Source organism: Aethalodelphis obliquidens, unplaced genomic scaffold (genome assembly GCF_003676395.1).
Source record: "Aethalodelphis obliquidens isolate GAN/ISIS:26980383/991018 unplaced genomic scaffold, ASM367639v1 scaffold3, whole genome shotgun sequence".
In the NCBI taxonomy this organism is placed as follows: Eukaryota; Metazoa; Chordata; class Mammalia; order Artiodactyla; family Delphinidae; genus Aethalodelphis; species Aethalodelphis obliquidens.
In genome coordinates, this window is record NW_020837947.1 from 38969126 (window position 1) to 38994891 (window position 25766).

At 36.3% G+C, this 25766-nt stretch overlaps 1 long non-coding RNA gene across 3 annotated transcripts in view; it reads right to left on the bottom strand.

The window, feature by feature from the left end:
- The window catches only part of LOC113609852 (uncharacterized), a 75749-nt gene that overhangs the window by 28332 nt on the left and 21651 nt on the right, over nt 1-25766 (bottom strand). For all 3 annotated transcript variants that reach the window (XR_003428847.1, XR_003428846.1, XR_003428848.1), the window contains exons 2-3: nt 18884-18941; nt 17364-17468 (exon numbers count right to left, since the gene is read on the bottom strand). This is a non-coding gene — a long non-coding RNA (uncharacterized LOC113609852). The remainder of the gene's footprint in view (nt 1-17363; nt 17469-18883; nt 18942-25766) is intronic.

Here is a 25766-nt window from a genome sequence, read left to right on the forward strand (position 1 = left end):
TTGTTGTGGTCTCTCCCGTTGCGGAGCACAGCCTCTGGCCGCACAGGCTCAGCGGCCATGGTTCACGGGCCCAGCCACTCCGCATCATGCGGGATCTTCCCGGACCGGGGCACAAACCCATGTCCCCTGCATCGGCAGGCGGACTCTCAACCACTGCGCCACCAGGGAAGCCCGGCTCCCTACATTTCTACTTCATATTTCAGTGGGATGGATACCTTATTAATAACTTTACTGACTCTCCTCAGCCCTCTTTATTGGCTTAGCTGTTATTGCAGACTTGCCTTTTATCTACCAGTTAGATTTTGTGGAGCATGTTTTAAATAATGCTCATTCCAAATTTACATTTGTCAGGTTTCTGCCACTCTCTGGAAGCTGAGATAAAAATCAAAGAATATGTGAAAACTTAAGTTCATTCCTATTTCCGGTTTTGAGAAAATGAGGACAGATGGGTAGAATGATTTTATTTTCCGTGATAAAAAAGAAAGAAAAGGAAAGAAAAATCTTACTGCTAGCGTGTCAATACTTGAATAACCAACAGAGGACCCACCAATAGCTTTAGGACCAAAGTTTTTCTTTCTTGGCAAAAATGTGATTAATGTAAGCCTCAGTAGATACAAAGATGATTTTCAAACTCTACATAAGCTTGGCTGAAGATAATTTTATGTAGTAAGAATATATCTGATGTTAAAATAGCATTAAATATGAGTTGGAATTTGTTAGTGACAAAGGGCATTTTAATGATGAATCTGGACAGGAAATGGCCATTTAAATGTTATCATGTGCTTCTAATTGTAATGTGGTAACACACTGTATTCTGAAAGGCAATGTGACCAACTAAAGAAGATTGAGCAATAAAGGAATGGAAAAAGAATTAATAGCAGACAGGATAGTTTTGAACTTTTTGAGGGCTCTCAGGAGAAAACATCTTTTAACCTGTTTTTGTACTCTTAACCTAGAGGAACTCTGATAGAAATTCAATGGAATAAAAATGTGGCAGAAGTGGTTCCAGAAGTGATGGGAAAGAGCCAGGATATAAGACGATGGCTTTGCCGGCCACACTGGCCGAAATGTAGGTCCGTCCAGAAAAGAGGCCTCACGTTCCAAAGGCCCGCCCTCGGCTCCCAGACTCACACTTTTTCCACTGCACCATGCATGTCCAGTAAGCGTTGCCTAAGAAAACATTGGCTAATAGGTCAGTTTGGACTAGGAACTGGTTAGTCTGAAGCTAGAGTTCACAGTTTTTACCACGTGATTCTCCTGCTCAAAAACCCTTTCAGTGGCTTTCCTTTTAAATGTGCTGTGGTAACAAAGCTCATCATTCTTCTGGCGTTCCATTGAGCTCATTCGGTCTTGCCAGTTTCATCTCCCACTGCTTCGTACAGGAAGGCTCCTCTGCATCCGAATCAGGCCATTGTTCAGCCTTTGTGCTCTTCTGCTTCTGTATATGTTTGCTCAAGCTGTTCCTCCATCTGTGACCCCCACTTCTGATCTCTGTTTATTTCAATCCTACCCAACATCCGATGCTGAAGTCAAAAACCCACCTCATTGTACATGTTCCCTGAAGAGCCCAGTCAGTCCCTGGTTCTCATTTCCTTCTCTGGACACCTACAGTACAATCCCAAGACCACTTACTGGGCCTTTATCAGATTCTACTTGGTGTTATGTGCTGTCTTTCTTGGAAAGCCTCTGCAATGCTGCAAAACCCCAAATCACACCACAGTGCCTCCATCATGAAGGATTAATTAAATAAGCTCTCATACGATGACACGTGTAACACATGTATGTACTATACAGCTTATAGAGGGTTTTCACATATTTTATCTTATCTGTCACTGTGACACTTTAAATAAACAAACTTTCAAACCCTCAAACTATAAAGTTTACAGAAGACTTTCACATATATCTTATTTCACAATCATTCCTTTGGAGGAAGGCCTGACAGATGTTATGATCTTTATTTTACAGATGAGGAAGCTAGACTAGGGAATCATGAGTGGTTCACACAAGGTCTCACTGACTGAAGGGCAGCAGAGGGATTTAGAGCCATCTTTTCTGATTTGCTAATGCTCATTTGTCTTAATAGCTTTCTTTTTTCCATACTTGATCATGTCGATTTTATAGTTTTAAACTGGTGATTTGGAGTTTGGATACATTATTAAAATGATACAGAAGAAATGACTTAATACTAAGAGGTCACAGAGATACAAAACTAATAAACATAATAAAGGCATATGATTAATACTTTAAGTGACTTGGCAATTGATATAAAGCAAGAAAAAGCATTGATGTGGAATTAAATCATGAAGACTAAGCAAGTGTGTCATAAAGAACAGTAAGATGAAAGTCTAGGGACAATAGTTTTGAATTAAGTATGTTTTAAGTTTTTCTTATATTTTCAATCATGTACTGCAAAATGAAAAGAAATGTTATACAAAATCCATTAAAATTAGAAAAGAATATATTCACAAGTTATGGATTCCGTTGACTAACTGTTCCAGTGTTGAATTGCTAATGTTTCTTAAATGCAAACTCTGAGTGGGCATAGTCACAGACGTTTCACGGATCATTTACTGTCCCTTACAACAGAACTCAGAAGCATTATTACCCCAACTTTTCAGAGAAACTGGGGCAAAGAACTACTGTTGATACAGATGAGATCTTCAACATAAGCTGCCTAACTCCTAAGTCCAAGCTAAACTCTGTATATCACTCCTGTGATCAGGAAAATCTGAATCCACTGATTCTAGTACATTTTAAGTTAAAGTAAATATGTTTGGACTTCATTGTGTTTCTTAATAATTGTCCATTAGTTTAAAAAATATTAAAACCTCTTGTGTTCTTGCTAGAAATGTGTATAACTTCAATGACTTAGTATTTCCCCAGAGAACTTAAACGTCAAGTTTGGGACAAAATAATCTGCAACACAAGCTCCTCTGTACTTTGCAGTGTCTGCACATCTGTTTGCTGCCACATATGTAACAAATGAACACATGTGGCCCAGTTAGGATTGCCAAGTGTCTCTGATTCTGAAAGGCGACATTTATTTTAGGAGGACATCTTGGTCTCAGTGGTCTCCAGCCTTGTTAAATTTAACCATAAATGCATAGATTAACAATTTTCATGGAATGTAACAGTTCTTTCCTCACTTAAAAAAAAATGGTGGTTACCATTATGGATGATCCATCTTCAAGCATGTTTGTGTTTGTGACCTCCCTTGCAGTATTGGCAGTAAATCGTAAGAGCTAACTAATGACCATTGGAATCAGACAGATCTGGGCTTGAATCTCAATCTTTCTTTTACTGTGTGGTATGGAGTTTTTACTGAGCTTCTCTGAACTTCAGTTTCCTCAAGTGTAAAATATAGTACCTAATTTGTAGGATTTGGACAAGGATAAAACAAAGTTATATGCAGACAATCTAGAGGTATCATGGCTAACACATAAATATTAACTTAACAAATAAATGCTGAGAAAACACAAAGTACATATATAGAAAATAGATTTTTCCAGACAGACAAGTACAACTGTGCTTTGTGACCACCTAGAGGGGTGGGATAGGGAGGGTGGGAGGGAGGGAGACGCAAGAGGGAAGAGATATGGGAACATATGTATATGTATAACTGATTCACTTTGTTATAAAGCAGAAACTAACACATCATTGTAAAGCAATTATACTCCAATAAAGATGTAAAAAAAACCCCAACAATATAGTTATTGGAGAATATAAAATCATGGATGCTTTTTTTCATTTTTTATTCTAATTTTCTGTATCTTCCAGGATTTTCATTAAAAAATAAAGCAGGATTGTGCCACAGTCAGTGGCTGAGCAAATATACCATGTTACTGGCAGTAACAGGAATTTCAGCACACAGGGGTCGGCATTGGTATCAACCTTGGTTCACTTGGAAGAAATCAGACATTATCTCATGAGATTTGATATTAAGTTCAGTTTAGAAACCAATTTTATTTTCTCCAGTTAGTTCTAAGAACATATGTCCAATGGTCCAGCCTCTCACAATCTCCTAGAGGCATTTTTATGTGTAAAGATGTTGAGTGTTTCAGTGAAGAGTTAGTAAGTTAAAGGACATACAAGCTTAAGCTGGTGCACTGAAAACTGAACTTGGAAAAGATGCTTCTAGCACAGTCCAAGGAAACTCTGAGGCTGTAATTTTCAATAGGCAATCCAAGCCCTTTGGTTAGCAGTGGTCTTGGATGAAGATTATTTCACCTGGCAACACCTGAGTGCAAGGATTGGCATTCTTGCACCTGAGTGCAAGGATTGTCATTGTAATTGGTAGCCTTAAGGGAAACTGGTTCTTTGGCAGGAAATCCACTCACAGCACCTACTGTAGGACCCTGTGAATCCCAGCTATTCCTGGCATGAATTTCACTGTAATATGATTAAAACAATCCTTACCTAGATGGGTCTTTTCTCAACAGAGGTACCCAGCATGAGGTAACAATCTGGGACAAAATGAACCCAGGTACAGTTCCCTGCCAGGTGAGCCCCCTCAGGAAAAAAATTATAAAATGGGATACTCTGAACCATATTTAGGGATTCCCTTTTGTAATTAGTCCAGAGCAATTTATTGAACACTAGTAGGTGCTTAAAAATTCTTCAGTTGTGGAATCATTGATTCTGGTATAACCAAGGCTTATATGGGTTGAGCCCATGTGAGTCAGTTCTTCCCCTAAAACCCTAAAGAGCTGACAGTTGAAGTTATGGATATTTAAAACTAAGGCTCAAAGCCATAAGAGGCTGAGCAAATGTGCTAAGCCTACAGTGAATCCACAAAAAAGCACATGCCAGTTTGCACTAAATTGAATGATAAATCATGAGTCACCTACTTTCTTACCCTTTTACTCTTGTTTCTTCTATTCTAAGTCTTCCACTTATAACCTTTGTGACCTAGAAGAGAGCTGGGTGCTGAACTTTTTGGACTGGTGCTTTCCATGGCACTTCCAGTTAGCAAAAGGTGCAACTCAAGGTGGCTCTTCTTCCACTGCTTCTCCTACTTCTCTCTGCTCTCAGTGATTGTTGTTACTAGTGGTTTCTCTCCAGGCAGCAGGTCCTGTGATAGGGGTTTCCTGGGACAACCCTCTATACATCTAGTGCTACATCTAATGCCCTCTAAAATCCTTAGTTTGGCTTTGGGTCCCTTTGAGGCTGAAATGCTAGTATGATCAACACTATGGGGCAGTTTATAACATTGATGACCTTCATTAACATACAGTGAACACCAACAATGTTGTAAGCATTTCAGATAACAGTAGTGAATACTCCGGATGGGATTCTTTGACAGGAAGCATACTGTGGGGTAAGGAGAGGCACTTACTCTGTGAAGTTCTCTAGACAAGCATGTTCAGCACTCCCTCTAGCAGCATCAGGAAGTTAACCTGTGCATCATATTCTCTTCAGATAACACTGCCCTGGACTCCACATTCCCTTAGAGTGCTCCCATGACTAGTAATGATGCCAGAATGCTCAAGCCTCAGGTGTTCCAGTGTAAAGTCATTCACTCTCCCCTAGGCAGGTCCAAACTCAGGTCGCCAGAGGAGGTGGTGATTCTTCTTCATGTGCCTCAGGATACATGGAACATACAGAAAGGAAATGCTGATGTACCTTTGGCTTTCCTTTAGCTTCCCAAGATATGCAAAATGAACTAATTGGCTTTTCAAAAATGATGAGCACTTAACCTGTGTTTCAATCTTCTTTATGAGTCCTACCCAACGCAACCAAAAATAAAAACCTGTAAGAGATAATTCAGTAATGTTTCTCTCTGTTGCTCAACAGTTTACATCTTGAGTAGAGAGAGGCAAACAAAGTGGAGAAGGAATGTTATCCAAGCCCTTTGAGTCAATTACATTTCAGTGGGTTTACTGTAGATTCTATGGCTTAAACCTGAGTTACTTGGGTCAAAGTAACTATTGCTATTGTCAATTGTCTCCATACAAACAAAATTAACACATTGTAATTGTGTTGTCATATTCCTTGTCTTCTTCTAAAACTCTAATAATTTATAAAATATAATGCACACATTCAGAAGCAAGCATATAAATTCAAACAGATTATATATTAAAACAATTCTTCATGGAGTACCAAAATGATTTTCTTCATATTACATTGTACATCACTGCTTATCATTCTAGGTTTGTTTGTTTGCAATATATATTGATAGCTCTAACGTTTTATATGCATTGCTTACTTCACAGAAGGTGACTGATTGGTAGATAGATAGATAGGTAGATGGAACTAGTGGCACACACATCAAATTACATTCTGCAAAACATTTTAAAGTATCATTTTATAAAGTAATAATTACAAGTAAGACATCCAGACTAAGTATGGGAGCCTACATTATGCTAATATCAAAAAGTAAAACTTTCCAAATCTTTTAGTTTTGGAACTCTTAATGTGGTCAACTAAAAATGATTTCCTGTTTCCAAGAAGTTTTTTTTCCAACAAGAAATCCTCTCTCTGGAAGTATCAGCTGTCTTCATAGTTATTTGATATTACTGCCTAGAAAAGTCTGGGGAGAAAAAGGAAAGAAAGTGGGAAAGGCCAATAGAGTGAAGGAAACACCTCTTGGAATTTCAAGGCAGAGAAATGTGGAATAAATTAGCTATGCCAACACATTTTATATAGAAAGTCTGAAGAACTGAGTAAAGAAGAGAAATATTCATATGAAGGACCGTGTAACCTTTATACATGTAACTTCATATTAAATAAATTAAGCTGAAAAAAAGAGAAAAGAAAACAATTAAAACCTCTTATAAGAGACGTTTAGGAAATATTTAGTACATATAAATGGATGAATAATTAGAAGACAGGGATCAATGGAGTAGTCACTCAAGTATGCTCCTAAAATGTTATAGCTCTTGCTATTGCTGCTCTACTTATTTTTTTTATATTAAAGGTAGTTGTATTAGGGTTCTCCAGAGAAACAGAACCAATAGGAGAGATATATTTACATATATACATTAAAATATATTATACAATTTTAATAATTTAAAAATTCTGTAACTAATACTAGAATAGAAGAAAATAATGTAATATAACAGAAGATCAAGAAACAATGCTGTATATATAAAAATTTAATATATGACAGAGGAACCATATCAAATGATTAAGAAAGAAAAGTTTACTTAGTAAAAGAGCTAGCTAACTACTTGAGAATAAAAAATATCCCTACCTCATGCCACATAGCAAAATAAATTGCTAATTTACTAAAATTGAATATTAAAAATTGAGACCCTGAGATGCTAGAAGAAATATAGCGGCTATATAATTTTGAGGTGAGAGATAGTACTTTAAAACATAAGTAATATATTTATGAAAATTAGCCATACTTTCTGAAACAAACACAAATTTAATGAGAAGAGTAGCATTGTTTTACATTTTTGTAAATCCCTTTAATGTTTGGCTTAATAGAAAACATCTGGATTCTTATATCTGCTTCTGCATTCATCTGTGGTGATATCATATGTCATATAGCTTCTGGAAAGCTCCACTGTAAACTTGTGAAGGGATAAAAGTGAAAAAGGCAGATATATCTTAGTATTATTATGAAAATAGTTTTGACCTTTTAGGCCTCCAAAAAAGGTCTGTGAGACTACAAGAGGACTCTGACTCATACTTTCAGAACTCCTGTTATAGATTAATGTTAATCTTTATGTTGATAATATCTCTAAGGGACAATTTCATTTGCATTGCTCTGGAAAAGATTTATCTGCATTACCTGTAGTTTCCTACAAGTTATCAGTTTCCTACCCATCTGGAGTTGCAAAATAGCCCAAGCAATCAAAGATGTACACTCTTAAAGAACTGGATAATCCCTTAAAAGGTACAAAAGGACACTTATAATCCAATAATCTCTTCTGTCCATTTCTCAGTGTCTCCTTCCCCCTGCCACCTTGCATCACTAGCTTCCACCACATTAAACATGCTAATATGCAAAAATTAGTTGGGGAAATTTCTGGACAGTAGTAAAATGAGAAGAAAGGAAAATTGGAACTCCTTCCAATGTAGTTAATGTAGCTGCTTCCACACTTAGATTCTCACAAAATCCCTTCCTTTCCAATCCTCTTTTTTAAAAATTACATTTTCCTAAAGGAATACTTCTTTATCTTCCTATTTCAGTCCTTTGCCCTTGTTTGGGAAATATTACCACTTTCTTCAGCATGCAGAAATTTCTTGGGGGCGGTGTCAAGATGGTGGTGTGGGAAGATGTGGAGTTCATGTCTCCCCAAAACTAGGAGGCCTGCTGTATGCGGGTGGGGGACTCTGACACCCAAGGAGATGGGAGGAACCCCCAAGTAAACCGGTAGGACGTGCAGCGGCTGAGGGGGGAGGAGAAGTGGAGGCCAGACAGGACCGATGCCCCCGAGGGGTGTCTGAGGGAGGGAGGGGATCCCACACCTGGAGGGACCCTTGGGGGCTCAGATCAGGGAGGAGCATGAGCTCTGCCCCATCAGCTGGGGAAGTCTCCTGTCTCTCAGCCTGGATCCTACTCCCACAGAGGCCCCCTCTGGGCAGTCTTGGTCCTGGGGGCATAGGAGAGAGGCTGAGGGAGAAAAGGAGAGGCAGGTGGGAGGAGCCCTCCAGGACTGGAGGAGTGGGAGAGGAGCAGAGGGTGTTGGCCCTGCCTGCTTGAGCCCAGGGAAGCTACTGAGCTCCGAGGCTGGTCCTCTGCCCTCCAAAGACCCCTTCAGGCTGCATGGGTCCTGGGCACGTAAGAGGGAAGCCGGGGAGATCAGGAGAGGCAGGCTGGAAGAGCCCTCCAGCCTGTGGGATCTTCATTCATGAGCCGGGCATCAGGTGGAAGCTCCTGTGGTGGGAGCTCCAAGTACAAACCACTGGACTAACAGAGAACCTCAGACCCCAGGGAATATTCATTGGAGTGAGGTCTCCCAGAGGTCCTTATCTTGGCACCAAGACCCAGCTCTACACAACAGCCTACAAACTCCAGTGTTGGAAGCATCAGGCCAAACAACCAGTAAGACAGGAACACAATCACACTCATAAAAAAAAAAAAAAAAAAGAGAGAGATAGCAAAAATATGTCACAGATGAAGGAGCAAAGTAAAACTACAAAACCAAATAAACAAAGAGGAAATAGGCAATCTACCTGAAAAAGAATTCAGAGTAATGATAGCAAAGATCATCCAAAATCTCAGAAATAGAATGTAAGCACAGATTGAGAAAATACAAGAAATGTTTAACAAAGACCTAGAAGCACTAAAACACAAGCAAACAGAAATGAACAACACAATAACTGAAATGAAAAATACACTAGAAGGAATCAATAACAGAATAACTGAAGCAGAAGAACAAATAAGTGATCTGGAAGACAAAATGGTGGAAGTAACTTCTGAGAAGCAGAATAAAGAAAAAAGAATGAAAAGAATTGACGACAATCCCAGAGACCTCTGGGACAACACTAAATGCACCAACATTCGAACTACAGGAGTCCCAGAAGAAGAAGAGAAAAAGAAGTGGTCTGAGAAAATATTTGAAGAGATTATAGTGGAAAAATTCCCTGACATGAGAAAGGAAATAGTCACCCAATACAGGAAGTGCAGAGAGTCCCATACAGGATAAACCCTAGGAGAAATACACCAAGACACATATTAATCAAACTAACAAAAATTAAATTCAAAGAAAAAATATTAAAAGCAGCAAGGGAAAAACAAAAAATAACATACAAAAGAATCCCCATAAGGTTATCAGCTGACTTTTTTGCAGGCCAGAAGGGTGTGGCAGGATACACTTAAAGTGATGCAAGAGAAAAACCTACAACCAAGGTTACTCTACCAAGCAAAGATCTCATTCAGATTCGATGGAGAAATCAAAAGCTTTTCAGACAAGCGAAAGCTAAGAGAATTCAGCACCACCAAACCAGCTTTACAACAAATGCTAAAGAATGTTCTCTAGGTGGGAAACATAACAGGAGAAAAAGATCCACAAAAACAAACCCAAAACAATTAAGAAAATAATAATAGGAACATACATATTGATAATAACCTTGAATGTAAATGGATTAAATGCCCCAACCAAAAGATAGACTGGCTGAATGGATACAAAAACAAGACCCATATAAGCTGTCTACAAGAGAATCACTTCAGACCTAGGGACACATACAGACTGAAAGTGAAGAGATGGAAAAAGATATTTCATGCAAATGGAAATCAAAAGAAAGCTGGAGTCGCAATACTGGTATCAGATAAAATAGACTTTAAAATAAAGACTGTTACAAGAGATAAGGAAGGACAGTACATAATGATCAAGGGATCAAATCAAGAAGAAGATATAACAATTATAAATGTTTATGCATCCAACATAGGAGCACCTCAATTCATAAGGTAAATGCTAACAACCATGAAAGCGGAAATCGACAGTAACACAATCATAGTAGGGAACATTAACACCCCACTTACACTAATGGACAGATCATCCAAACAGAAAATAAATAAGGAAACACAAGCTTTTAATGACACAAGAGACTAGATAGATTTAATTGATATTTATAGAACATTCCACCTGAAAGTGGCAGAATACACTTTCTTCCCAAGTGCACACAGAACATTCACCAGGATAGAGCATATCTTGGGTCACAAATCAAGCCTTGAAAAATTTAAGAAAATTGAAATCATATCAAGCATCTTTTTTGACAACAATGCTATGAGATTGGAAATCAATTACAGGAAAAAAACTGTAAAAAACACTAATACATGGAGGCTAAACAGTGCACACTAAAAAAGCAAGAGATCACTGAAGAAATCAAAGAAGAAATAAAAAAATACCTAGAAACAAGTGACAATGAAAACATGATGACCCAAAACCTACGGGACACGGCAAAAGCAGTTCTAAGAGGGAAGTTTATAGCAATTCAATCTAACCTTAGGAAACATGAAAAATCTCAAATAAACAATCTACCTTACACCTAAAGCAACTACAGAAAGAAGAACAGAGAAAACCCAAAGTCAGTAGAGGAAAGAAATCATAAGATCAGAGCAGAGATAAATGAAATAGAAGCGAAGAAAACAATAGCAAATATAAATAAAACTAAAAACTGGTTCTTTGAGAAGATAAACAAAATTGATGAACCCTTAGCCAGACTCATCAAGAAAAAAAGGGAGAGGAAACAAATCAATAAAATTGAAATGAAAAAGGAGAAATCGCAACTGACAATTCAGAAATACAAAGGATTATAAGAGACTGCTACAAACAACTATATGCCAATAAAATGGACAGCCACAAAGAAATGGACAAATTCTGGGAAAGGTACAATTTTCTAAGACTGAACCAGGAAGAATTAGAGAATATAAACAGACCTATGACAAGTAATGGAATTGAAACTGTAATTAAAACTCTTCCAACAAACAAAAGTCCAGGACCAAATGGCTTCACAGGTGAATTCTATCAAATATTTAGAGAATAATTAACACCAGATCCTTCTCAAACTCTTCCAAAAAATTGCAGAGGGAAGAACACTCCCAAATTCATTCTACAAAGCCACCATCACCCTGATACCAAAACCAGAAAACGATATCACAAAAAAAAGAAAATTATAGACCAATATCACTGATGAATATAGATGCAAAAATAGTGAACAAAATTCTAGCAAACAGAATCCAACAACATGTTAAAAGGAGGATACATCATGATCAAGTGGAATTTATCCCAGGGATGCCAGCATTCTTCAATATACACAAATCAATCAATGTGATACACCATATTAACAAATTTAGGAATAAAAACCATAATCATCTCAATAGATGAATAAAAAGCTTTTGACAAAATTCAACACCCATTTATGATAAAAACTCTCCAGAAAATGGGCATAGAGGGAACTACCTCAACATAATAAAGGCCATATATGACAAACCCACAGCAAACATCATACTAAATGGTGAAAAACTGAAAGCATTTCCTCTAAGATCAGGAGCAAGACAAGGATGTCCACTCTCACCACCCTTATTCAACATAGTTTTGGAAGCCCTAGCCATGGCAATTAGAGAAGAAAAAGAAATAAAAGGAATTCAAATTGGAAAAGAAGTAAAACTGTCACTGTTAGCAGATGACATGACACTATACATAGAAAAGCCTAAAGATGCCGCCAGAAAGCTTTGAGAACTAATCAATGAATTTGGTAAGGTTGCAGGACACAAAATTATTGCACAGAAAACTCTGGCATTCCTATACACTATCAAAAAAAAAATCAGAAAGAGAAATTAAGGAAACACTCCCATTTACCATTGCAAAATGGGAACTAGATCCCATATGCATGCCGCAACTAAGAGTTCACACGTCACAACTAAGGAGCCCGCCTGCCACAATTAAGACCTGATGCAACCAAATAAATTAATAAATAAATTAAAATAAATTAAAAAATAAAAAGTAAATATGACTGTGTCTATTCTAGTTCAGTATGTACTGCAGAAGAAAACGTGGCTTCTTTTCCCACTAGATCATCTAGTAGGTAATGCTCATCATGGTGGACAATAAGATTACAAAACCAAATCTCAAATCCAAAATACATTCATGGGTACATACATACATGTATGTGTGTATACATCTGTGTGTGTGTGAAAAATAAAAGGCTATTTTTAAACCTTTTATCTTTACTTTGGCCTGTTCTTCTTAGAACAGACTCCACCATTCTTATTCTAAGAGGCATTTGACCCTTTCATGTCCCAACTGAGTGTGGTATTACAAAAGACATCATATTAAGTACAAGTGGCTTAGACTTAGTTTTCCTTCCTAAGAAGTAGTAGATTCAATTAAATTTTTTAAAGATTTCCCTTTCTAAAAGTATGTGTTTGAAAAGGGAGGAATTGCAGATAGGGAGAGCTCCAGTTTGTATATAATATATGCGCAAAAATCTTACACCAACTGTGTGAACATGAGTAAGACTGAACAGACATTTGAAAATTTACCAACATTGCACTACCTTATCTTGTGATTTATATTAAGGTAAGGAAGACAAGTCAGTGCTTATTCTCATTACCAACAATCCTAAAAAGTTATTAATCCTAAATCTGACCTTAGGACTAAAGGAGCTACTTCTTTTATGCTGTCAGTACAAAACTGGAGTCATGAGGAAGTCTAAGTGTGATTCTAGAGATAGAAAATTGGCTAACTTTGACCACAAGAAACAGACTTTAGTGAACCGTGCTGTAAAATCCTTTCTCCTTTTCCTTCTCTCTCTCCTTCTCCTTCTCCCTTTCCTTCTTCTTCTTCAGGAACAGAGGCAGAAATGGCAGTGATATGAAGCTTTTAGTTTAAATAAGGATTGGCAAACTCTGATCCATGAATCAGATCTGACCCTCTGCCTATTTTCGTATAGTCTGTGAGCTAAGAATGTTTTTAAATGGTTGAGATTAATCCAAAATAATAATGACATTTCAGGACACATGAAATTCAAATTTCAGTATTTATAAATAAAGTAATATTGGAACAGCCACATTCATTTGTTTATATATCATATATCATTGCTTTCATGCTATATTGGCAAAGTTAAGTAGCTGCAACAGAGACCGTATATAATACTCTCATCACTTCACACGCCTGCTCAGTGCACTACAAATCACAGTGATGTAATTATAACTCAACAGCATTTCAAATGTCATGCATATGATTTTTACCATGAAATGATTTTTATGAATTGCCAGTGTGTATCTATCATGTCGACACAAGAAGAGAAAACTGCACTTTGAAAATTGTACTTTTAAGGCACAATGGAGTATGGATTATTTTATTATTGAATTAGATGCAGAAGAATGGTGTTTATTATGAAGTGACACTATAGCTGTACTAAAATAATTCAATATACATCAACATTACCAGACCAAGCATTCTATACACATATAGTGTATAGTTGGACAAATTTACCAAGCTTGTGAAAGTTTCTTGAACAAGAAGAACTGCCCTCAATCAGTATTATTGAATACTGAATAGCTTTGGATGGTAGCCTTTGCTGCAGCCTTGATAATGTCTCTTAATGAATTAAATCTAAAGTTATGAGGCAATACAGAGTTTATGTGTGAAACTTACACTGCAGCAAAGACATTTGGACAACTAATGTTTTCTTGAGTGACAAATAATTTTAAGCTGCCTTATACACATCATGTGTTGGCAAAGTTAAAACAAGAGTCAAGATTTTTATCCCCATACAAATTTACAGCGAGTACATTTTTGAGGCTCAAACTACAGTTCCAGCAGCATTTTTCAGATGTCTATTGATGCAAGTGGAAAAGAAATTTCATCATTTCAAAACCATCTAACTGTACAGTTGAGAAGTTTTCACCTAACCGTCAATTGGAAGTGATTAATCTGAAGTGTATTGACATACTAAAAGGCAAATATCAGAAGAGGAATCTCACAGAGTCTTGTTAATGTATTTCAAATTTTAAATATGATTAAAATCATATGCTGGTGGATTGATAACAGTATTTGGCAGTATTATCTCTGTGAAAAGACATTTTGAAAGATGAGATACTTTATAAAATCTCATTACAGATAACATTAACAGATGAATATTTATAATGGATTCTGATGACTGGGGACACTAACTTCAAACTCCAATGAAGCAAAAGGTTATACCCCTTCCTCAAAAAAGAGAATTCCATTTTTTAATTTATAGTCCTGTATTACAAAATATTATTTTGTAGTTCTCAAAATAATTTGACTCCTGGAGTACTCAATTACAATCATAATATACATTTCATCAATTTAAAAATATGTAGAAATTTGTTTTCTTTCTTCTTATGTAAGTACCTACACACTATCCTTCATTTTTCACTTGGCTCACAAACTTTAAAATATTTATTATCTGGGCCTTTACAGAAAAATTTGCTGACCTCTGATCTAAATGAAGTAAATCTGAATTCTGGTTCCACCCACAGACGTAGAAGAAACCGATGGCAGGAAGAAAGTGCTGGAGGCCACTGACCCCTGGTTGGGATGATTCTGGTCTTAAGGACTGCAGGGAAAGAGATTGGCTGCAAGGGTCATATCTGAGATTTTCTTCTCTCAAAGAGAGCAGAGGCTAGCATAAGGATTAATTCTCTTATTGTCAGAATTAGCCAGGTGTCTTTGAGAATCTTTGACCACAAGACCTTTAGGAAAGACTAAACCAATGTTAAATTTTTTAATTTGCACAAATAAAGAAATAAAACATTATTTTATTTCCCAATGTTGCTAAAACCAGACCCTGCTTATGCATACATAGAGAAAATTCTGTAGGGTGCCCACCAACATGTTAATATTGGTTCTCTCTGGGTCACAGGCTTATAGGTTATTTTACTATTTTCTTTTCTCTAATCTTTTTTCCCCCTGATCTTTCTACACTGGATATTTGTTATTTTACTCTTTCACTTGTCTTTTATATTTTTTCCTTGATGTTTCCACAGTGATTATATTTTATTTTAAAATTCATACTTTAAAAAATTACTCCAATTTAAAGTTATTTTCTTATTTATTAATGTTCCAAAATCATCGTGGGAGAGGACAAATTTTTACCATTTATTTTCAGATTACTTATGAGGAAAAAAGGTTGTAGTTGAAAGAAAGATCAGTAAGCTAGCTAAGTGTTTCCTCTGTAAGCACTTTCATTTTATTTCTTCAAGAAAACAAAATTAAAAAAATATATTAAAGAAATGCCCACATACAGACTAGGAAATAATGTTCCTAAGTAACTGAATATATTCATATCATTAACGAACACAGAAGGCACCATTGTTGCTAAAAGAAATACGAGCTTTTTTTTTCTTAAAAAAATAAAGTATACGTAAGGCAGTATAGAGAAAAGGAATGAACAGGTTTCTTGTCATGACATTAAAAAAGAAAAAGAAAACTTTTTAAATAGAATTCAAAATTACTTTATTGTTCATCGGTAAAAATTGTCTTACATTTTAAAAAAATCTAATCCTTTTACATTATCTCAAGTTATTCACAGCCCCGACCATTATGAATTCCTCTCACACTATGATTTCGTGATGTGCTAAATACCTTTAACATGCTAACTGTGAGCCTGAGAAAGCATCAGGTTCTGGAAGAAGTTAGTTGTCCTAGACACTCAGCAGCAGGACCAGGTTAATCACACTGTCACACCCCAGAATACTGAGATACTATCACTGTTCCTGCCAATGACTTTCTGTTTGTTTCCATAGAGTTATGTATTTATAGGAAAACGGTATGTTTTTCTAAACAGATGTTTGTGTTTGTTTACTCTGTTGACATAGAGAACACTTAGAAATTTTGGATAATTTCAATGATAAGAGATGACATTGACCAATATGAGTATCATTAAAGCCCACTATAGCTACCTTATAAATTGCATGTATAAAATCACAAGTCTACTTTTTCTGAAACTAGTGTCAACTCTTCATGTCTTCTTACTAGCCTCTAACATTTTCAAAAAGAAATAAGGAAGATCTAGAGAAAATCAGAACAGGGACTATTAAAATATTTATTCACTTCATTTTCCAACGTTTTAGGAAAAAATAAAAAAGAATGAAAGACTCTGTACAGACCAGTGTGAAAAAATTATGCCTTGTCTGAACATAACCAGGCCAGGAAAATAACCACTTTTCATTTAGTATTGATACTTGTTTGCAAGTTCATCATCAAAAAGATGAGATTTACCATTCCTAAGTTCTTCAAAGATATAGAGGATAAAGGAAGAGTTTTTATAATAATGTCTTTAGAACAGATTTTCATGTGAAGGGAGCATAGAATCACCAGTGGTTCTTTTTGTCAGCATACCTCTGGGAGGTACGTTAGGATTAAGTCTACTCTAATCACCATTTTTTAGCTGACAAAGGTGGATTTTGAACTAATGTGTTCAAACATGAAGTTTGCTCACGTATGAAAAAAGAAAAAAGATCAAGTCAAACTAGTCTTTATCACTAGTCTGGCAATCAATCACATGCCTTCCATGGAAAGCTGTTAGTTTTCCATACAAAGTATTTGCTTTGATATACCTTATAGAAATACAAGATGTGTGTTGAAAACAGCCTGTCTTCCTTCATTTTCTTGGGTTCAGAACTTTTAAAAAGTAGCTCACTTTTTTAAAAAGTGTGATTTCTTTATCACATTTTATGTCATTATTCTACAAATTAAGTCTTTCCTTTCTGTTGTAAGATACAAAAATAAAAATCACATAATTGTCACAGAAAGGAGGTTCCCCTGAGGATAAGAAATATATACCAAATTCTATTTGCTTATTAAATATTTTGCTGTGCTTCATAAAATACCTAAAGAATTTTAGCTTACCCAATTATTATTTCTTTAAAGGGTACCTTCTGGAGTATGGAGTTTAAATAGTTATTTACACTAAATAGTAAAAAGAAGTTTACATACCTTAAGTAGGTTTAGCTTACAATTTAAAGTCATCACTCTTAAAGAACTTAAACACCAAATTTGCCATGGTGGGAGCAGCATCCTCAGGTAGCGTGAAAGACAAGGCTGTAAAAAAAAAGTGAGAGGGAAGGACATATGACAGTAGGCCCAGGACAGAGGAATCCCTTTCTTAGGGCACTTTTGTTCAGTGAAGTCAAATCTGGATCCCTGGTAGCAGAAATTTACTTGGCAAAGTTTTTATTAAAACCAGAATTGGTAAAGGCTTCCACTTTATTTCTCCCAATATCCAATCAACTACTAAATCCTGGTGGTTGTTCATTAAAAATTTCTCTTGGACACATTGACTAAATATATAAATGTATTATTTAATACATGGATAAATAAACGAACAAACGAATGAATGAGGTATAGCAGTGAAAGGTCTTTTCACTCTATCTCTCAGGTGAGATGCTGCATCCTGATTCCTGGGAGATCTCTCCAAACACAGCAAGGTCAGTGGGTGAGCCCAAAAATCATCATGCAATTCTGCAAAAGGGAGATGGAATCAAGCTCAGTATCAAGACCTTCATTTAAAGGACAGGAAGGTATTTTGAAAAGTTAGGATAGAAGAGAATGTTGAAACTCACAACCTAGTTAGTAACTCCAGCTAATCCTTGGTGCACAAAACATCATGTCTTGCTGGTGACATGACTCCATTGTAAGGGCCACCCCCAGAGGAGGAGTGGCACTGAGCTTCCTAAAAAACTTCCTAGGCAACCAGGATTACGTCTGTGGGCCTGCATGTGGCCACAGGAGGATAGAGTGGCAGGAGGGCAGAGAAGAAAAAAGCAGGAGATTCAAGGCAGAAACCAACCAAATTCATCTAACTTCAGCCACTCTTCTCGTTTTTCAAGGTAGCTTAGGCTATATTTTAAAATTATTATGCCATTATTATTACTATGTTTTATAATTTGTTAAGTGCCTACGGAATTTATGTTGGCATATAAAAGTTTTTTTTCCTTTTGACTCACAACTAATTTGTTGACCATTTGACCATACACAAACTGCTAAGTAGCAATCTTTTCTTAAAGATCTTGAGCTATCTTCTACTCAGCTGAAAGCAAGAAGAAATAGAGAATCTTCTGAAAACTTCATAATACTTTCATATGAGTTGGAGACCTAAGGGGTTTAGATAATTCAGATATATGTACAGACGTGCGTGCTTGTCAGATTCAAGCCTTTTCAGATTTTCTTTTTAGTTTTTATGGTATCAGTTACAGAAAACTGTTTAACCTCCAGGCAGAACCTAGATATTTCATATTTCTCTCAGCTGGAAATTAGAAAAAGGAAAACATTCCATATGAAAGACATTTTTGAAAGACAAGTATACAGAAATATTTTCTCTAATAATATCTATTTTATATAGAAAATATCCTTAAGAAAGGTAAAGCAAGTTCTGTTGGGACACCTAGTATGACATGCATGATAATGTTCTTTATGGTTTATTTCACAATGCTGTGCTTTGCTAAAACAATGTTTACCTTGATTTTGGGTTTCTCATCTTGTCTTCCTCTTCCTGGCTTGGCTTTAGCTTTTAAACTAAAAATAAAAATAAATGAAGGCAGAGAAAAATTTTTACAAGCAAGTGTCTTACAAGAAATAACTGTAGTCTCATAAAGTTTTATCTTTTTTGATTTGTTGCAATTTGAGATGTAATAAAAACATAAGGCAAGCTTTAACATCATGTCCTTTAATCTAAACACAGTACTTTCTTGCCTACCATATCAGTGGAACTTACACATTTTAAAATTTTAGTACATGAAAGTTGTTTTAAATCTTAGTACTGCCGGTCTCTGCTAGGATTCCACTTATAAGTTTTTCAGAGGGAGAGAGACACGTGGGAAGCTTGGCATCACTTCTAATGTTACCAAATTAGATAGTGTGTGACAATGTCCAATTTTTCAATAAATACGATTTCAACAAACACCAAACTTGAAGATAATTGCACTGAAATCTGAAGTACAATATTCCACATCAGGTCAGAAATTGTACATAGAGTCTTGATATTAAAACAATGTAACATTTCAGTTTCAAATATATTTTAAGGCTAAGATTTAAACATACTCTGAGTACTTGATATCAAATTATGGAAAACAGCATGCTAAGTTTCAATTTTTCCAAGTAAGCATGTACTCTGGAAACACTGAACAAGAATATTTTCTTTCCTTGAAATGTATTATGTTTTTAAATCAAAGACTCATTTTTAAAAAAATGATACTCTGCTCCTGACAGTGGAGGGAAGGGTGTTTAATAGTCACTCTTCTGTGGGAAACATTAAGACAAAAATATTAGAAATCGCTTCACATGCCAAGCTAATGTTTAGTAGTTTTCTGAAAGGTCTGTGAAGCATCTACAAATATTTCTATAAACAGACTAATTTTTAAATTGAAAAAATCTTGCTCGCATACTAGGGAGAATTTGAATGGTCTATGAAACTTGTTTGGTCTTTGGAAACTAGCTGTTTCTTGGCTAAAAAACAATAGGCCCCTCGAGGTCATTTATTCCAACTGAGTCACTAACTCAAAGGCAAAGCATGATGTTTAAATGCTAGTGGAGACATAGCCCTCTGACTGTGATCCTTATTTTCATGATGCAGTATCATGTTTTGGATACTCCTAATGATATTCAAATCATGTTTACTTATCACAATCTGGGAGCTTCTTATTTGCAAACACTACATCTAATTTCAGCCTTATATCTCCCCAAGGATCGCCATACAGCAGAGGCCAATCCAGTGTTTATCAGTTGCATTCATCTAAGATGGGTTTTCTTCTTTCCTAATAATTTCACATTGTAACTTCTACCTGTTTTCTTTGTGGTGCATCTGCATTAGACCACTGCTTACTGATTTTTGTACCACGTAAGAGGAGCAAGATAGTACTACAATTGCCTACTCGATTCTGAGCCTGAAGTGAATAAACAGTAAAATTTTGGAAAGCTCCAGGAAGGGGTAGGAGGCAGAAGGAATGTGCTGTCAGGCATTTTTCTGTCTACTGGGGGATTTGGTGCAATAGAAGAAAACACCGGTGCAGAGGTAAAATGGGCTCATTTTCAAACTGCCGCCATTCCCTAAAAGTGATAACTTTTCACTGGGCTTTGGTTTGTCACCTGTGAAGTGGGAAGAGTAAGATTTACCCATTGGGATATTGGGAAGATAAAATGTTACATGTAAAGCATTCAAGATAATGCTATACACACAAATGGTAACTATTAAAATTTGAGCTAGAAAGATTATGGTGCTACAAAATAAGAAATCTTTTTTAGGTCACATTCCTAGCTAGAAGTGGCTCAACCTGTCAAAAGAGGTTTCCAAGTGCTCCCTCTTACTTCGTCAATATGTGCAGAAGGCTGACCCCATCCAGAGAATTCAGTTGCCATTGAGAAGACAGCTGAGAGCTCAATCATTGCATATAGTACCTCCCTGCCCTTCCCAGGTTGGTGAGCCATGTCAGAAGCTGCATTTCTGGTAGACATGTTAGAAACAAGCAGCATCCCTTAGAGTCAATCAATTAAGATAAAGTCCTTAGAAATCTCTCTGACAAAAGACAGAGTCACACATTGGCTTACAAAATAAAATTCGATCATAAAAGCAGGTGTGCTTCCTTGTATACAACTCCTTGAATATAGTTCCTCTCAATTGAAGATCTATGAAGTAAGGAGACAAATTATATACCCCCTGTACTAATCAGGGTTCTCCTGAGAAACAGAACCAATAAGATCTTATGTGTATATATGTATATGCTCAGGAGTTCCAGAGGCCTGTCTTAATTTTATACTGTCTTTATCTTGTAGTTGAAGCTGATACAACGACTTTTAAAACTTTATGGTCTTCCTTCTTATTAATTCAATTTCCACTCAGATAAAACCCAGACCAACATATTTCTTTGAGACAGTCCCTCTCAATCTTGGGCTCCCTGGGCTGTAGATGTAAGTTTGTGAATCATCAATGTAATAGATAGCAATTGAAGCTATGGGTGTGGATGAAACTGCTTGGACTGACAGAATAGAGATTAGAAGAGTGCTTATGATCAAACATATGCTGTCCAAAAAAAAACACAAAAAAATTTAACAAAAGTAAAAAGTAAAGACAAACTAGGTCATTTGTTTTTGCAATGACTATGATAGGCTAAGATTTGACAGCCTTAACACATAAAATGTTCTTATAAATAAAATTAAAATTATTAACATATCAGAAGAAAAATGGTCAAATGGATAGATAGATAGATAGACAGATAGATGATAGATCTCCAGACAATGAAATGCAAAGTCCCTTAACAAGCTATCAATGACTCGCAAATAAAATTTTTAAAAAACTTTAAAAAAATATCAAATTGAAGATTGGGATTGACATATACATACTACTATATATAAAATAGATAACTAATGAGGACCCACTCAATAGCACAGGGAACTCTACTCGATACTCTGCAATGGCCTATATGGGAAAAGAATCTAAAAAAGAGTGGATAGTTGTATATGTATAACTGATTCACTTTACTGTATACCTGAAACTAATACAACATTGTAAATCAACTATATCCCAATAAAAATTTTTTAAAATTAAAAAAAATCAAGTTGGAAAAGATTCTTTTGAAGTATTGAACTCAAAGTCAGGAAGGGTGAGAATAGATTGATACTCACATATACTACTGGTGGGGTTGTATTTTGATACAAGAGGGCAATATTTGAGCAATACGTAGACATTTAGAAAGTTTATTTACTTAGGAATTTCTAGGAAATAAATTTTAAAAGGTAGTTAAATATTTATGTGTGAGAATGTTCATTGAAGCACCATTTTTGTACAAGAATGATAGATGAAGTATCAATTTTAACAACAAAAATAATCAGGAACAATCAACATTTCCAACAATAGAGGAATGATTAAGTATATTGTGAGACATACATAGGATTAAGAATTTAAAAGCTAATAACAATTATGCTTTAATGAAATAGAAGCGTGATCACAATATGATGATAATTGAGGAAAGCAAGACATAAAACTGTAAAATATGATTCTAATTTAATCTAAAATATATACATGTTAAAATTCAGAAGCAAAATGTTAACACCATTTATCTGTGTGATGCAGTTATGAATGCTTTCTATTTTCTTATTTATTCTATCTAGTTTTCTCTTTCATTTTCCCACAATAAGCATGAATTACTAAACAGAAAACAGTAAAAACAATAAAAATGAGCCCAAAACATGTGATATTTAAGAGCTTTTCTTTGCCCAGCTGCATAAGCAAAAACTAAGTGCTGAGCAGTAAAGGCCCTATAGAAAAAGTAGACATCCTAGCACAGATGGCAGGATAAAAATGCAATATGGCGAGCGCAGAAAGAGATTCAGACTGAATCAAAACAGAGACAGTTCCCGTAGGTGGGTGGTTTTCTAAAAATTTGGCACAGAAACCACTTATCTGTACTAGATCTTGCCCAGAAGCATTAAAAGGAAAACAAACAGAGCTGCTCTGGCTGAAGACAGAGACGGAGGGCCAAAGCTCTGCTGCCTGCACCCTTGATCCCCACTCTCTGCCTTCCCCAGCAGACTCTGCAGAGGCATGAGGTCTAAGAAACACTGAAAATCAAGAAAATCATCTTATACTAAAGTTTCTCATCAACCACTCCCTAATAAAGATGACCTGGAAACGATCAGAATGTGCTGTATAATCGTCATGATTGACTACATATTACAATATAAGAAAACTTACTCAGTTCTTATAACAGGATAGGCTTGTTCCCTATTTCTCCACAAATTCATCAGCCCTCTCTATTAAAGTCTTCTTGAAAAAATATTATTCTAGATATTAACATCTATAGGTACTTGGCCTGGAAGGATTCTACCTTCTCTTCAGTTATCCAGAGCAAGAAACAGAAAAAAAAGAAAGATAAAGAAATGTGAGCATATCTGAAAAGGACTGTGGCATTGAGAGGCTGGGTCAGTTTTGGCTTGATCACCCTTGGCTGTGCTTAATGCCAAAGGGAAAAGAATCCTCCCCTGTGCGTTGGCCACACTGAAGCCTGAACAGGGACAGAATGACGGCTGCAGCAAAACGGCCTCAGCCCAGCGACACTGTAGCAAAGTTGCGGTTAAACTAGCAACTGCAGCTGTGGTGAGCAGTGCCTGGAGACCACTGAAGCATTTCGACAGGTTTTATTTATTGAATCTACTTAAAACTTTTCAGAAGTTTCAACAGGTTGCCTTTCCTCACTCAGATGCCGGTGGCTGCAGCAGATGAATGGGGACGTCTCTTCTGACTGTGTGAAAAACTATAGCACAAAAACACATTCTAGAACTATACTCCCCAGTGTGACCATCAGCACATGTGGCAGTAAGCTCTTAAAAGTAAGCTCTTAAAATGTGGCTAGTCTGAACTGAGACGTACTGTAAGTGTAAAGGACACACCAGATTTCAAAGTACAGAAAAAAAAAAGTAAAATATTTCACTAATAATTTTTCATATTGATTACATGTTAAAATCATATATTTTTGATATGTTAAGTTAAAATATATTACTAAAGTTATTTGTATCTGTTTCTCTTACTTTATTTAGTGTGAATTTTTAAATTACTTCTTTGGCTCACATTTATGACTGACATTAAATTTCCACTGGACAGCACAGTTACAGAACAAACAGAATTGGGGCTGAAGTTGTTAGTACCTCTGGTCTTATTTGGGATTTTTTTTTTTTTTCGTGGGGAGAGGAGAGGATTCCTTGTTCTATGGATGAAAAGAGAGAAAACAGCCCTGTCCTTCTGAGTCCTTGATGTATCCAATGGAGTTTGAGTTTCTTTGTGGAAGCAGGAAATACCAGTTACATTCCATAATAAATGAGGGAGATGTGGACTAACCCCAAAACGCACTCAGAAGGAGCCTTCTGTTGGCTTGTGCAATGGTTAAGAACTACATCAAGTCCGTTGGTCACTCTGATTCTGTTTTGTTGCCAAAATGAAAAGGAGAAAGTTATCTAAACAGATTTTTTAAAGGAATGTGAGTATTGACCATCAAAATGAGCTCAGGAATGCTCTACATAATAAGAGCTTGCCTTAACTTTTAGTCAGGGATATGTCCTCTTATATTTAGGTCTAAACCTTTATGCAGAACACTTTTGTCTGAAATTGAACATTAATCTTCTGAAGCCCATGAATTCGAAAATAACATTAAGTTATATATTCCTCCAAGTATCTTTATTCATCATTTAAATATATTTTGAGAGTCTGAGTAACATAACAGTAGATTCTAAGATGGAGTTTACATTACACAGTCTCATACTTTCAAGGGCCTTAGTATTTTCATTTGTTTATTCAACAGATATTTATTGAGCACTAACTATGTGCCAGGCACTCTGTCAGGCATTAGGTGCAATGGGAATAAAAAAGAGAATAAGATCACTGACCTCCTAGAAATCACAGTCCAGTGTGGGAAGTGGACCTTTATCAAATAATCATGTGTGAGTGTTCTGAGAAGCACGAAGGAGGAGCGTAGCTCCTTCAAATACAATAGGAGGAGTGAGGCCCTAAATCCAAATAACTACCCCAAAGCTGTTGTATTTGCTGTGAAGTATGTGAGGAGAACAAATGTAGCTGGGATACCTAATATATCCCAGCTACGTTATCTAGACATAATAATCACCTATTATCTAGACATGGCTAATTAAGCAAAACAAGATTTAATTTCAGAGAATGGCCAGGACTTAAGAATAAACTCATCCATTAGGGCCAAAATGTAGGTTGGTGGGGGGCGGGCCCAGTCGATAACAGCAGAAGGAGCTACTTGGCTATATTGACAGGCTTGTCGTCAACCTCCAGGAAATCCATGATATACAAAGACTGGGCTGCCATACTGGCAGAGACCCTTCTGTGGATCTAAATAACAAGGCAGGACACCACTACAAAAACTTAAACCATAGGTCTGGTGACCAAGTTCCGGTGACTGGGCATGCAGAATATAGGGGGATGGGGCGTGGAAGGGGAAAGAAATGATTAGACTTAAAAACCCAGCCACAGGAGTTTGCTATCAGAATACTGAGTAACAATTTTGACTTGGAGAACAGTGGCCAGTACTAGCCATGATCTGGATTACATTAGTAAGTGTGAGCAATGTTAGAACACCATGACCAAGGTCAGTCTGTCAAGGAACATTGCTCAGTGCCGAGTTCTCCAGTTTAGAAGACGAGGTAGGGACAGGGAGTCCCTGGTGTTTTCTGCTTTAGGTCAGCATTGCCCCCGAGTAATTTTGATACACTTCAAGAAAGATTTCTCATTAGATTCAAATATCTCCTAGATAGATATATTTTTGTGTGTGCAGTTGGGTGAGGGACTGGATTAGGAATATATACTTCAAAGGAGACTTCTCAGTGATTCTG